The 14,425-nt window shown below is 43.7% G+C and overlaps 1 long non-coding RNA gene across 1 annotated transcript in view; it reads right to left on the minus strand.

Annotated features, from left to right (window-relative positions):
• The window catches only part of LOC111934943 (uncharacterized), a 31,958-nt gene extending 18,672 nt beyond the window's left edge, over positions 1-13,286 (minus strand). The window contains exon 1 of the long non-coding RNA XR_015275178.1: positions 13,095-13,286. This is a non-coding gene — a long non-coding RNA (uncharacterized LOC111934943). The remainder of the gene's footprint in view (positions 1-13,094) is intronic.
• Positions 13,287-14,425: the final 1,139 nt, after the last annotated feature.

Below are 14,425 nucleotides of genomic sequence, written 5' to 3' on the forward strand. Positions count from 1 at the left end.
AGGCTCTGCAAGATGGGCAAGTTTCCTGCCAAGACGTGCACAGTGAGGGGTGTTATAAAACTGAAATTGGAATGTGGAGAGAACTGATGGAAAAGATTTCAAAGATCACCCCTTTTGAAAAAAAAAACAAACCCACAACTTGAGACCTTTAACCTTGCTCCTTCACGGTAGAGAGCCTCCTAAATGTCCTGCTTCACATCCACTCCCAAATTCCTCAACTTTAGGCTGTGCTCACACGCAGACACTTGCTCTGAAATGAAGCCAAGAGTGATGGAGATGCGATTTCTGAGAGCCACGGGCAAAATTAATTCCAGGGATTCTTAATGAAGCTGAATCTCAGGAAACTCTGCTGAGGTTCCCTTTGTCATCTTCATGTCCTGGATGTGTGTGCTGACCCCAGAATCCCCCGAGCCCTGGGCTGATCCCAGCAGGAGAGGGGGGATTGTGCCCCTGTGCTCAGGTGAGACCCCACCTGCAGAGCTGCCCCAGCCTGGGCCCAGCACAGGAGGGACCTGGAGCTGCTGCAGAGAGCCCAGAGGAGGCTCCAGGATGAGCAGGGGGATGGAGCAGCTCTGCTGGCAGCAAAGGCTGGCACAGCTGCCATTGTTCAGCCTGGCCAGGGGAAGCTTTGGGCTGAGCTCAGGGTGGCCTTGCAGGGCCTGAAAGAAAGATGGAGAGAGAGTATTTACAGGAGCCTGTGGAGAGACAGGACACAGGGAATGGCTTCAAACTGACAGAGAGTGGGTTTAGATGGGATATTGGGAAGGAATTCCTCCCTGTGAGGGTGGGCAGGCCCTGGCACAGGTGCCCAGAGCAGCTGGGGCTGCCCCTGGATCCCTGGCAGTGCCCAAGGCCAGGCTGGACATTGGGGCTGGGACACCCTGGGACAGTGGGAGGTGTCCCTGCCATGGCTGGGGGGCACTGGATGGGATTTAAGGTCCCTGCATCCCAAACCATTCCATGACTTATGGAAGCACTCCCTGATGACTCCACAGGGCTCTTCCCAAATCACCCCAGCCATACAGATGGAGAACAGAAACCCAATCAGGCCTAAACCCAAAATCCAATCAAATGAGTTGAGCCTAATGCAGAAACTGACAACTAGAAAGAACCAAATGAAAGTCATAGTCCAAAACCTATTAATTTTAGACTGATATGTCCAGGTTTAGATTCTGATGCAAATGAATCAGGATTTACTCTGTCCCCCTCAAATGCACTGCACTGAATAACTGATGAAAGGCACATTTTAAATAATACAAGAGGCAGGAGGAGGTTTGGCTCTCACTAATGCAAAGCAACCCAGCACCACCTCTCATTGTTTTGGTGGCATTTGCACGAGGGGAGAAACAGCCTTGTAAGCACAGAGAGTTGATGTGAGTGATTGCTGAGCACATTTGAATAATTAATTCCACAAATAAGTGATGTCTATTTTAATTTCACCTTAGACAGCATTGCTGTCTCAGTGAAGGCAACTGCAAACTCTTCTGTTACTGTACCCAGCACTGACACTTTGGAAACATTACAGAAACAGCAGGAAAGTAATGAAAAATATATACAGTGCTGAAACTTCTGAGCTATCCAAAATGCTCCTGAAGATCCTGCAGATAATCTTTAGGGAATAATCCAAACAGCTCTGTTGTATAAAGTTACATTAAATGACTGAACATCACGCTGTGATTGAAAAGTCATGCCCAAAAATGCTGATCAGGTTGATTGGACATGGATTCGGTTCCAGTGCCTCAAAAGGCCTGTAAAGAACAGCTTAGTAAAGAAAAATAGGATGACTAAAGCCACCAAAGTGATCGTGCTTGCATGTTTCAAACAGCAATGTAATGGAATTATTTATCTGTGAAGGAACTGCTAAGAGGATCGAGGGGAAAAAAAGAGTTTGGGAACCTCTGTTTTCCTTCAACTCAGATAAAGCTGCTTTGTCCTGTACTTTGACTTCTCAGAAGTTTCTGTAAAGGCCTTTGGCATCATGGCTAAAACTACAACAGTGATTTGCAAAGCCCTAACCTGTTTACATTTTGGTCAAGAAGGATTTCATGCCCGCAGAGTATTTTTTGAATTTCTGAAAAGGGAAAGTTTCTACATTTTCCCAGTTTCTTCCCCAAAAAAAAGGAATCTGGAACCTACTCACCATTTCCAAACATGGGGCCTTTTCTTATTTGAAGAGGTATAATTTTTTTCTCCCCCTCCTTTCTTCCAAAGGAAGTGGAGTGGGAAATTGCACATATTTGGGGGAAAAGCTTCTTCACCAGAGCAAGTCCTGTTTCCAGAGGGAAGGAAATCCACTTTTGGAAAAAAATCAAGTATTTCACCACTATGAGGTCACTAATATTATTTCTCTGATACCTGAGAATTCTATTCCAGTTTCAAAAGAAGAGTATCTGGGGAGAAACCATCCATGAGCTTTTCTTATAAGAGAAAAGCTGCATTTTCTTACAAGATCTTGGCATTTTGAGCCAAAAGGATTTAGAAACTGATTTATTACTACAGTGTCAGGTAAAGATATTATTCCTGCCACTCTGAAATGTTGCACTTTAAATACTCAGATTGTGCTGGGGACCCTTGTCCCTTTTCTGAGCTAAGACCTGTGGCATTTCCCTGAGATCAATCCACATAAGCAAAGGATGTTATAAATGTGTTACTGAGCTGTCCCAGCCTAAAATATATTCTGAAAATACATCTCCTGGTTCTGTAAGTAAGGTTACTACACATAATCCCACAGGTTCCAGTATTATATGTACATAATAAAGCTGCAGATCTTATTCAATTTCCAGGTATTTTGTGAGGAGAGCTACTGGCATATCCTCAAGGGCCAAATATTTCATTCAAAGGCAAGGAGATATTATCATACTCTGAATAGATATAGTAGTTAGTTTGTACAGCATCTCATAAAAGGGTAATTTGCAGACTTGAAGGAAAAAAAAAAAGAGGTGCTTTAAGGAACACAGGGAATATTTATGTAGCTACACAAATTACTTGGTTGAGTATTATACCAGAGACTTATTTTAGAAACTGAAATTACTCCTTACAATGTAACTTTTGCCATTATTATTATCTCTTGCACTTAAAGATATTAAATCCTTGCCTTGAAGTTTGGCTCTTGAACAGGCAATTATGATTAAAGCACTTCCTCTTCTTGGCCCCTTAATTCATCACAGCAACTAGCCAAATTCCACACGGAGTCTGGAATAAATGGAGCTGGCCCAGGCAACCTCAGCACAGCAAATCCAAGCACAGGGTGAGCACATCCTTGTTTTTCTTTCAGACACAACAACCCTGCTGCCTAAATGTTCATTTTTGGATCTCAAGCAGTACCTTGCAAATAGCAGATGAATCAGGTTATCTGGAAAACAAAGTGATTTTCCCATTTTTCAAACCAATTGTGAAAATAAACTTAATTATCAACGTGAAAGAAACAGGTTAGTCCAAATTGCTCGGGGTGGTGTTCTCATCCCTTTTCTGTTTCCCTGTCTCTCAGAAGAGCATGAAAAATGTTGTCTCAAAGGTTGTATCATTAGAAAGCTGGAATTAGAGCTGAGTGAACACAAGATTGAAATGCTGCTGCTCACACAGGGAGGCAGAGGGGCTGCAGCACTCAGTGTTAATATGGTCACTTTAATAATCAAGTTAATGAAGGCCATTGCTTCAGACAAGATGTGCCTATCACGGTTGTATCTTATCCATCTTTCATACATATAGTCAATATACAATGATGCTGAACATATCTGGGCAAATATAGCTAATTTTTTACCCTGAAAGCTAATCAATAAAATTTCCTTCTGCAGGTCTCAGTTAACTCTTGGAAACAAGGGGCTGGCAGCACATATCTGGTACTTCCTCCCTGTCCAACACCTGGGGGTTCTAAATCCAGATTAAGATTGTTGCTGAGCCTGGTGGTGACACCTCTGCCTCATGCAAAAACCCAGGAGTTGTTCTGAAGATATTATTGGAGAGGTATTTTCTCTGCATGAGGCATTTTAGAAGGTTTGGGATGACCCCAAATGGTTTTTGATGAGCTTCCAGTGTCTCACAGCCCAGGAGACAACAGGGTGGGTCCAACCACACACAGGCAGCAAAAAAAAAGCCCCCAAAATATTCAACCTCCAGGGAAAACAGGAAAAGGCCCCCCAAAAATACCTTAAATTTTCATAGGTGCATGGATTGGGACTCTGTGTCCTGGGCTGCAAATCTTCTCTGAACAGAGAGGTGAAACACCCCCAAATTCAGGTGGTGTCATTATTTTACCTGTGCCACAGCATCCATGGGCTGCAGGAGAACACAACCTGGGGATGTGACTGCACTGAAAACCAACAAACCAAAGCTGCCTTCACACTTCCCCCCTGGCTGCTGTCGTGTTGGCCACAAGCAGGAACTGCAGGACAGAGATCCTGGCTGGAATTCTTCTGTGGAGAACATGAAACAATGCCATCAATTGATAATGACTGGAGCAGGCCCGTGAAATAATGACCAGCATGAAATAATGACCAGCAGGAAATAATGACCACCTCCTAGGGAAAACAGGGATGACAGAAATAATGACTGGTAGAGGATAAAGTAGAAGGAATATATTCATGGATAAGTGAGAGCTGTGGCTGGAGCCTTTGAGCCAAGCCCATGTCCCTGGGTGTGCTTTGATCAGCAGCATCCCAGCCCTGGGAGTCTTTGCTCTGTCTCTTTTTAATGACACGTTTCTCTCTCAGCTTTCTCCTCGCTGAAGGGGATCATGAGTTTGATCATTTCAGCACAGCACAGACCCCCCACCCATCCCAGCAAGCAGCAGTGGTGGGACACACCACTGATGGCCAGGACACAGACAATCCTCCACTCCTGTTCTCTAGTTTAGAGCTCCAAAATGCCACAGTTCCACAGGCAGCAACACAGAGATGCTGCAGGATTGACATTCCTTAGAAATCCCTCCCTGTGAAATAATTCTATTTTATTTCTCTGAGCTGCAATTCTCCATAAGGATAAACAGAAACCCAAACAAACAAATTAACAAAACAGGTTGCATGATCAAGGTTCCACATTAAATTCCTGATAATTTCCTCCCGAGCTGCTCAAGTGGAAATCAGAATTCTTAAATAAAATTACAGCTCCTTGGAATTCACAGCCATTTGGCACAATGAATTATAGCACAAACACCAACAAAAGACAACCTGACAACACTCAGAATATCCACATGCTGCAATAACAAAGACTTCATTAGAAACCCTATAAAAAGTTCTTTCCATATGTTTCACAAAATGTGGGAAGTGTGCTCACTGTTCCTGCATTTTCCCAGTTGTGAAAATCACATTTGGAAATATTAAGAATTAAAGAGTACATTTTCTCTTTTTTAGGACTTGGAAATTGAGAACAATCTGTCAGCTGATCAGTGAAGATTTTTTTTTTCCCACAGTAACCCAAAGTGACCATTATTTGACAAAATTCTCTCCAAAAATAACCTTGAATGTTGCTGGTCTCGCTGGGAAATGCTGCAGTTGCAAAGGCACTGACTTTTGGCAGAGGTTTCTTTAGTGATAAGAACAAAGAAACTCTCATTAAAAAACCAAGCCAACAAACCAACCACTGTTAGATAATTAAAAGAACGCTTGTTTTCTTAATTTTAACACTAAAGAACAGCATAGCACACTAAGAAAACCATTAAAATAAGATTTGTAGGGTGGTGAGTACTCAGGAAAAGAAAAAGTGTGTTTGATAATGGATTTGGATTAAACAGTGATGTTATCCTGCCAGCTGTATCCCATGGAGTTGGATCCTGTGGATTAAAAGTTAACTCAGAAATGTGACTTGGCTCCACCCAAATCAATAGAATTCCATTTACTTGCTGGTGGAATATTGATAATCAGACTCATTCACTTGGAATGAGCAGAAATTGATTTACCAGGCAGGAGGAGGAGCCAAACCAGACTCCCAGTCCTTGGAACCCTCCTCAGAGAATTTCTACCCATGAAGGAACCCAATAAATATTTCAATAACCTTACTATGAACAAAGTGAGGAAGCTTCAAAGGATTATTTCCCTGGTGAGGGGGAAAACTGGAATTTGGAAGGAAGGGAAGAATCAAAGGAGAGCTTGACAAAGTGAAATTTTTGGAAATTAGTATATTGTAGATGCTTCAGGAGATACAAGCCCAGCGCAGCAGGGGAAAGAGGAAAGGGTTTGGCCAAGCTTTAGGAGCCATTCCCTCATTCAGAAATCCACATTCCAACGTGATTTTCTGCTGCTCCCAGGGACTTCCACCTCACAGAATGCTTTTGACACCCAGCTAGGCCTAGGAAATAAATATTGGCCTAGTTTGTGAGAAATATCAATATCAAATTTCACCTGCTGAGGAATGAAATGAAAGGTTAAAAACTTAACCTGGGGGAGAACGGAAGAACAGAGTGGGAAAGTTGTACTGCAAATATTGCAGCCTGGATTTTTCCTCTAGTGAATGATTTGATGGACTTCATTTAGGTTCCATCTCCCAAAAGATGGATTTAAATTCCAAACAGAAGTTATTGTTTAAACCCTGAAAAGCAGATCTTAACTAAAATACAAAGTCAAACTAGACTTCAAAAATACAGGTTTTTGTAAAAAACAGGGGTTTTTTTGTCAAAAGCAGCTTTATTCCCACCACATCATTTATTCCCACATTTCCTTATCTCCTGGTGGGAAACCAGGGTGGGAGTACCCAAGGAGACCCAGCTGTTCCAGAAGCCCTTCCACACCCAGTTCCTACTGGACTACAGGATTTTAATGTCTTTTTCTTCATAAAGGCATTGGCAGTTTCTTTTGGAACACAAGCAACTTACAAACCCAACATCAGCGTGCAAATTGTATCGCTAATTCACAATCCAAGTCCCCAAAATCCAATAGCAATTTCATTCAGAAGCTCCAACAGACAATTAAAGGAGAAAAACAGGGCAGATATTGTTGCCACTAATTTTGTCAATTAAATAAGAAATGAATCTGGAAAAATATAGAGATGGCACAAGGTTTTGATGGTTCTTTAAAACCACGAAGTTCATGAGCTTTTGAAGAGAAATTAAAATTAATTAATGTGGGTTAAGCAGACCCCAGTTTTATATGGTGGACTGCAAAACCTCTCATCATCCTGGTGAATTTTCCCTGAATTCCCTCTGCATTCCCAAGCATCCTCATGAACTGCAGATGCAAAAGCAGGCCAGCAGCATCCCCTCATGGAGCTCCCCCGTGCCAGGGTGAGGGATTCTCCCCAGCCCTGCTCAGCATTCTCCTCTTGTGCCGGGGGATAAGATCTCCTCTCCTGCCTGCACCAGCTCCGTTCATTATTCCTGGATAGATGACCTTACATTTGGTGCTATCAAACACATATTGATTGAACGCTCATCTGACAGCCTTGTAATTACTCAGGTCAGCCCATTTACCCTCTTTAAATAATGGCAGAGCACAAGCTTTCTTCCAGCCTATTGAAACTTCCCCTGCGAGCCAGGACTTATTAAAAATAAACATTAACGATCCAAAGAGTAGCTCAGATGGCTCTTAAAAATTTTAGGTGCCAGTTAGGCAGACTTACTGATTTAACAGAGTCTGATGAGAGGAGCTGCTGTTTAACTGCCTCTTAATCACTGCTGGGAGATAAGTTATTCCCTCCTGTGAGGCAGCAGCATCACCCTCCTCCCTCCCAGGGAGAGGACAGAGGCAGCAGCAGCAGCCCTGGATCCACCTGAAAATGGGCTGAGGAACTTCACTCCTATCACACTTCAAGAACATTATGAAATGTTTAAACTTTCTGGTCATACATTTTTTTTTTCATGCTCTGTCTTCTCAGTCTCACCTCACTTCCATTCCCTGCCATGGGCTCCTGATCACCCCACTTGCCACTTTCTGGGTGTTTTATCAGGGACAGGAGAGGGGTGGAGGAATCTGGGGAGTTGGATTGTTTTCCTCATTGTGAAACTGGAGCTTTTGGAGAGCAGTAAATATATTTTTTTTCTCCATTAGCATAAACCAGACACGATCAAAGCGAGCAACCACTAATTTTCCATACACTGATCATTTTTCTCTTTCTGTGGGATCTAATCTAGAGCTCCATCCTGCTGGATGTGCTGTACCTTGAATTAGGAAAATTCAGTTTGTAGGAAACACTCAGGGCAATCTCCCACCAGCTGCTCCAAATCTTCTGTGCTGGCTTCCCAAAACTTCCATGGTCCTTTCCCAAGGACCAGCTCCTTCCACCCTGCAAAACCAAGGTAAAGACCATCCTGTGGGGTTTATTTCCTAGCAGCCGTGGCCAAGTGCCCCATCCTGTATTCCAGCTATCAGAAAGCTGACCTGGAATGCTGATGGCTCATTTGTATTTATTGCCTGGGACTGCCAGGGGCACTGCAGGCTGCTCCAAGTGCCATTTCCCTGGGCCTGCTTCCTACTTGCTGCTCCCAAAAGGGCACAAAGAGCCACTAATTGCTATTTTCAATACTTTCTCTTTCCTGCAAGCAATACCAATTTAATTAAATTTACATGGTTTTAAATGACCAGCTACAACTCCTCTCATCTGTTTATACAGGTCACTAGAATTGATAAATCTCCATTTCATTGCTGACATCCTCTTTTAAGTGCTCCCATATTCCACTCCAGACTTTTCAAGCTGTTTTCTGCTCTTCCTGCCCAGCTGAGACTGGTTGAAATAGAGGTTCTCTCTTTCCCTAGGAGGCAGGACAGCAATCCATAAACCCCCAATGCCATTGGATGCCATCACTGCCAGGGGATTCGTCTTAACACTTTGAGCACAAAGCGTCTTTGAAGAGAAAATTGAAATATTTCCCATTTTTTTACCCACTTAAATCCACTAGAGCCATTCACAGCAACCAGAGCCTGCATTGCCATTACCCCCCACAGAAACCATCCTCATTGTCACCGTGGTGTCCCCAGAACCTGGCACTGCTGGTGATGCCCAGCATGGCAAAAGCTCAAATCAGAGAATTCTGCTGCTTTGAGCCCCAAACCAGAGAGGATGGGGCAGCTGGGCCTTCCTGGACCACCAAGAGCCCTCTGGTTCTGCTCCTCCAGCTCTGCTCCTCCATCCACACTCCAGCACCGGGGTTAAAGCCCATCCCATCTGATCCCATTCCCTCTGCTTTTCCCAGGGCAGCCAGGGCCACATTTCACAATTCAGAAATGGGAAAATCAGGGTAAAGGAGCTTAAAAGCTGCTCCAGTTCTGTGCCTGCCCAGCAGCTGGATCTGGTGCCAGCTCAGCCCTGTGCTCACACCCTGGGGCAGTGCCCAAACGCTCAGTCCTCATCCCAGGCTCCCATCCCTCCCAAACCTGCCTTTCCTTTGCGTTTGGGAGCAGAGTTCCCACATCCCTCCCACCCTGCAGTCAGCCTGGGAGCGGGGTCACACCAGCACCAGCCCTTCAGAGCACAGCAGGCCGGCTCTGGAGGCTGGAAGGAATAAAAACAAAATCATTTCCAGCTGCAGCAGCCTGAAGGAGGGAAGAAGGAAGAAGCTGAGCAGCACAAGTCCATCCTCAAAGCCTGAGCTCAGAAACAGCTGGGCTGGAAGTGAAGGTTGACCTTGGAGGTTCTGCACTGCTGGGGCTGCCCCTGGATCCCTGGGAGTGCCCAGGGCCAGGCTGGACAGAACCTGGAGCAGCCTGGGACAGGTGAAAGTGTCCCTGCCATGGCAGGGTGGGAATGAGATGATCTTTGAGGTCCTTTCCAACCCAAACCATTCTGGGATTGCACTGCCACCACCTGAGACCTCCATGACTCCTTTTCCCTTGCAATTAAAAGGAACAACATTTCCTTGGGCTGTTTTTGGACATATTTTTCATCAGATTACATGTTTGGGTTCCATTTTTTTTATTTTTTTTTTTGGCATGAGGGAGAAAATATCAGCAACACTCACAAATAACTTTTATCTTCAGGTTTTAATGCATTTTTGCAAAGGTCTTGGGCCCCTTTGTCCTCACCTGTACAGGGAGATTGTCTTCAGAGTGCCCCATTAGCTCTGGAGATGGGTTTGATACGGAGCAGACTGATCATCCCCCTGCTCCACGTGTGCTCAGTCAGAGCTCAAAGCAGCCAAAAGGCAAATCTGGCCCAGTTTCTCCTCTTTCCCTCTGGGGAGAATTCAATCAAGAATTGATTAATGCTTGAATTCTCATCAAGAATTAATAAGTTCCTGATGTGGTGAAAATGAATAGTCTCAGGGAAGCGGCTAAGCTTGTTGTTTTGTACTGGGGAAAAGAAAGAAATTCCATATATTTGGCAACTCTGATGCAGTGGTGAAGTTAGAGAGGGGGAATTCTGAAATCCCTGACTCCTTATGATATTTTAATAATCTAATGAATGGCTTGACTGAAGGCCAGCTCACAGAGATGACTTGGGCTGCTTCCACCACTTCCCTCAATTTAGGTGCAATTCTTCAACTCCACACAAACACATCAGGTGGGGAGCACTGGGGATGGCACAGCTCAGCACCACCACCACCAAAAAGCCATTTCTTGTCCCCAAAAAGGTGTCCCTACAGGTTAAAAGTAAGAAAAAGCACAGAGTCAATCCTTTCTCATCAAAACCCTCCTGAATGCATCAGTACAGACTGAATCAAATGAGACTCAGCAGGTACTAATAGTGATAAAGGTAAGAAATATTTAGTGACCTTTTTTATACTTCCTTTGATGGGCTGGAGAGCTAAAATACCTTAAAGAAGAAGAAGAAAGAAAAACCCATGATGCTTTAAGACTAATTGAGCCAATAATCAAAGGCTGTCTCTAATTCCTGGACCAGGAGGTCAATTACAGAAATAAATCTGACAGCAGATAGATGGGAACAGTGTGCAATTACCAGTTAAAGACTTGATAATTATGGCAAGAAGTAGTCTGCATTTTCCAGGGCAGCAAAATCCATCCATTCTTTGCAGTTATTATCTTGATTAGGAGAAAAAAAAAAAAAAAAGGGGTTCAGCTCTGTCTGAGGCTGACAGAAAGTTCCAGGTACAATGGGAGCTGAGAAGTGGCTGATGAAAAGAGCCCATGGAGTTGGAAGTTTCCTCAATTGGAAACTTCCAGGGCAGATGTGAGAAAAAAATAATATTTTGGCAAGGAGAGATGTGGATAAATTTAAACTCAGATAGAATAGGACTGACAAATGTGTGTTTTTATGAGGTTTGCCAAAATGAGTCCAAATATGGGCTTTTCAAAGGCTTAAATGCTCAGTTTTGAAAGGAAGAGTCAATGAGAAAGTAACAATCCTGAATATTGAAAAAGAATAAGCACATTCTTCCATCCCCCATGGCATTATGTAGCCAAAAGGAAGAGGTTTTGTAACTATTTCTTTTTTAAAAGTGTGATCTGCAGTGTAAAACCCAATAAATCAGGCTAAACCTGGTGACCTTTATTCCTTGAGGTAGGCTGTACTTCTATTTTTTTCCCTTATTGAAATAATCTGAAAGCACAACACTTGAATTCTTCCTCTTATTCTTAATTCTGTCATTCTGGGACTCCAGGATCTGGGAAGTTCAGAAAAGTGGGATCCAGGTAAAGCCAAGGAGATGCTGAGAGTGAAAACCTTGGTAGGAAAGTGAGCCCAGCAGAGGAAAACAACAAATGGATAAAACCTGGGACAGGAAATAGTCTGCAGCCTTGGCATCATAGAAAATGCACTAAAAAAGTGAAGAGTTTTTGGATTTTCAGTAAATATTTTCTAAGAAACCAATCGAATTTTATATTCTCAAGAAATGATGGCTGTGGGGAATGAAACAAAGAAAATATTTCCAGGAGACAATTTTCTGCTCAACTCATCCTCATCCTGATGAGGCAACAATGAAAATGAGTGGTTTTACAGCTCCCATGGTGTTCCCCCATCTCTCAAGGAGGAATTCCAGAGCTATTCCCATTCCTCTTGTCACTGCCACTTCCACATCCCTCTGCTGACACTCCTCTCTGCAGCAACCATTTTTCCTCAAGACCTTTTTTTAATTTTTTTTTTTAAATTAGGTGAATTACTGTGTCAAATGATCTGATTTCACTGCATTTTATGTAAATTTATTTACTTAGTGGCCTCTGGGCTCCATGCCGAGCTTGGAAAATGTACTTTTCAAAATTATAAATAATTAACCAGAGCTCCTGCACCACTGCAAGTTGTTACTCCACTCTCATTTTAAATAGTCCAAGAATATTTTTTTTTTAATGCATGTTTCATATAAATTGCCACTTAGGGGAAAATAAATGTTCGGAACGGTGACTGCCTGAAGTCATAAAGGCTTACACATAGCGAGGTGATTTTTATTAGAAACTGCATTTATGCTTTTCATTATTTAATAAATAATCATAAAAGGAACTCATTTCAAAATAGCAGCAGCCTGATGTGTCCAGCCACCTGCAGAGATGCACAGGAGGGAGCAGCAGCAGCAATTCCCAGGTGAAATCCCACCCCAGGACCAGGCTCAGGCAGGTCCCCACTCCAGGAACACGCTGGGGAGGGCCTGAACTCCTGCCCAGATCTTTCCATCACCCACAGGAGTAAATGGGAACTCTTTGGACAAATTGTTGTGTTCTTCTCAAAATAAAATAAATAAAAATAATGTTTTTTTTAAAGTACCAGAAAGGCTGGAAGCTCGGACACCTCAATCCATGCTGAATTCAAAATCCCAGGTGCAGCTGCCTGTGCTGGTTTTGCATTTATTGATGCTTGGGGAGGAGGGAAGAACACACTGTCAGTGAAATACGACTTCCCCAAGGAGCTGAGGAGAATCATGCACGGAGAAGGAGAAGCCTCAGCACAGATACAAAACAGGCTGGAACTTTTCCAAGCCCGGGATGGAGGAGGTGAGGGATCAACACAGATAAATCCTGATTGGGTCAGGAGCGGGACAAAATAACCAAGCTTGTGCAGGAGAGGCAGCCTGGCTGCCTTAGGGACAAGGAAACATTCCAGGAGAAAAACAACAGAGCAGCCACATCATCCAGCCAAGGGAAAAGGGGGAAAAACCAGCCCTGGTACAGCAAACCCCCTTAGGAGGGACCACAGCCCCCCAAACCTCCTCAGCAAGGTCTTCTGATGTTCTCTTCCAGGTAAAGCAGCACCAAACCCTTCTTCCCACCGCTGGTTATTCTCACCTGATCCACTTTTCCATGGGGCTCCCAGCAGCTCCAGCTCCATGCCCAGCCCAGGAGAGGTGTGGGAAGCCTCTGCTCCTGCTCCCACACCAGGAGCTGCAACACCAGTGCAGAGCTGAGGGAAATTCACTTCTCAGCCACCAAGGTAATTCCACTGGAAGGAAAATCTGACTTTCCACCAGGATAATTAGCAAAGAGGCACCTCCTGTACCCCATTTTCTGCAGGAGGAGCAATTGGGAATGACCCAGTTCTGGTCCTGTGCCAGCCACAGCTGCCCCTTGTTTCCCACCCTCCCACTCCTCCTCACAGCCCTCCTCATCCCCATCCCAGGTGAAGCACAGCCACAAAACACACCCATTTTTAGAGTTTTAAGTCAATAAAACTACTGCAAACAAGTTTTGGGACTCCCAAACAAAATCAGGTGGTAAAAGCAAAAATAAAAACCAAACCCACCCAAACCTGGGGTACTGCTGCCTATTTTCTGGTTTGAGATATTCCTGCCCCAATGTTCCAAACAAATGGAGAAGAACATGATGCAAACCCCGGGCTGGGAGGAATAAAAACAACACCCAAGTCTTGTTAAATGAGGCTGAGAAATCTGCAGAGCTCAGACATTTCAGCAGAGTGAGGCTGCTGGTGTTTCCCTGGGGGTGACTGAGGGACTCCTCTGCATCCCCAGCTGATTAACAGATGCTGAAGTGGAAAAGTGATGACATTTCCTTGTGAGACTGAAGAACAGAGGGAAATGTTTGAGCATTAGAAGGAATGCTCTGCCCCCAAAACAGGTCTAATTATGATAACCCTGTCCCCAAATCAAAAGATCAAATATTTTCAAAATTATACATAATTAACCAGAGCTCCTGCACCACTGGAAGTTGTTATTCACTCTGATTTTCAACAGTCCAGGAATATTTTAATGCATGTTTCATATAAATTACCTCATAGAGGAAAATAAATCCCATATTTTATCCTTAAACTTGTGTGAGATCAGCTCCCACACACCTGCTGGTGGCAGCAGCACCTTTATTCTCACTCCAGTGAAGCACATGATTGTAGGACTTTCTCCCCTCCATTATGCTATTGAGAAAAGTGTAAATCTCATTATTCCAGGATATGAATGATAATAAAAACCTTATTGGGATGCCCTTGAGGGCTCCCTGAAAGGTGAATTCCTGTTAGCACAGGATGGTAGCACATTCCCTCTGAGGGTATTCACTTCTTGCAGGTGAAGAATGCATTAAAAAAAAATCCCGAAGCTTTCCTGCTGAAGTCAAGCAGCTAAAAACACGTGGCAAAAAAAAGAATTCCTTTCACTGAAATGCAGTGAAAT

Source organism: Cyanistes caeruleus, chromosome 11 (assembly GCF_971803275.1).
Source record: "Cyanistes caeruleus chromosome 11, bCyaCae1.hap1.1, whole genome shotgun sequence".
Classification (NCBI taxonomy): domain Eukaryota; kingdom Metazoa; phylum Chordata; class Aves; order Passeriformes; family Paridae; genus Cyanistes; species Cyanistes caeruleus.